Genomic DNA, 1513 nt, shown 5'->3' on the forward strand with positions numbered 1-1513 from the left:
GTTTTCATAACAAGGAGTTGTTGGAAGAGTGACCCTGTGGACTTCATCTCCCCCACCACAGAGAGAACAGGTCCCCCACGAGATCTGAGCTCTGATCACAGACAGCCGAGTTTGCCCCCACAAAGAGAGCTGTGGCAAGCCCTCAACTCCAGGGCTGCCAAAGCCCCTCTCCTTCTCCTTTTGTTCCAGAAAAGGAACCCCTAAGGAGCCTCTGAGTTAGTGAGAGAGAGGAAGGCTTTGAGAAACAGGCACAGGAAATGAAGGAGCCAGAGGTTCTTGCTGTATAGGCCCCGCGGTGGTGGGCGTGGTCTGTAGCAGGACCTGGAAGCACACCGCAGGAGGGAGGACAGCCTGTGCTTCCCAGCCCCATGCTGTTTGGGTCAGTGTGGGGTGTGCAGCCCTGGCCTGCCTGGCAGTCAGCTTCCGTAGGCTCCTTCCATACTGACAATCAATGCCCATCTCTGCAGGACCCTGCTTGCCTGGCAGGGTCTGGTCTCATCTATACCACCCGCACCCTGCACCCTGACGGTTGCTCCTTGCCTACCTAGTAACGGGGCTGACTGAAGCTTCTCTGCCATCCAGCTTTGTCTGGTGGTACAAACAGCACCCCTTTTTGGTGTTGTGCTGGAGATTGAGCTTAGGACCTTGTGCCTGTTAGGGCAAGTGTTCTACTGAGCTACACCTCCAGCCGAAACACCCTTTTACTTTGTGTGTGTGAAAGTGCGTGTGCGCGCACACTACCGTGTGTATGTCCAAGTCAGAGGACACCTTTAAGAGCTGATATGCTCCTACCATGTGTACCCTGGGGATCCAACTCAAGTGCAGACGTGGTGGCAAGGTGCCTTCCCTGCAGAGCTCTCGCCCTAGCCCTGGGAATTTCCCATAGCTATCAAGAGGGAGTTACGTGTTTCTGTTGTGGGGACAAGTGAGTCTCTCAAGTAGTCAGTGTAACAGTGTTATTTCTCTGGAGTCTGGCCTTTTATGTAAACCATTATGGGCACTAGGGGCTCCAATGGTTGTAGCTCAAGTATTAAAGGGTGGAATTCTGCTTAATATTTTCGGCCTTTTGCCTCTACGTAAACTACTTGTTTCCTTTGGAGAAGCGCTGCCGTCCTGTGTTGGCGCCTTGAGAAACACAGCTGCATCCAATCAGGACTCAAGAGAACAGGTCGCTCATCTCCCGCAAGCCCTGATGTCTTCACAGGCCACTATACAGACTTGAGCGTGCCCTCAGTGTCCTTGTTAGTCAGGAGAGAGACTAGGAAGATGTTTTCCTGGCTTTATAAAGGTTTATATTTGCAGTCAGCTGAAGCCATCCTGGGCCAGTGGGGACGAGTGGTCCTGTGCTGGGCTTGCTGCCGGTAATTTGGCTGGGCTCGCTGCCGGTAATTTGGCTGGGCTCCTGTTGCTTTCCTAGGGCTGCTCCTTGGCAGGCTTTGTAACCCTCAGCTGCTAGCAGCAAGCAGTGACAGCAGGCATCTATCTGGAAGCAGCAGGTAAGAAGAACCAGGCC

Source organism: Chionomys nivalis, chromosome 4 (assembly GCF_950005125.1).
Source record: "Chionomys nivalis chromosome 4, mChiNiv1.1, whole genome shotgun sequence".
NCBI classification, from domain to species: domain Eukaryota; kingdom Metazoa; phylum Chordata; class Mammalia; order Rodentia; family Cricetidae; genus Chionomys; species Chionomys nivalis.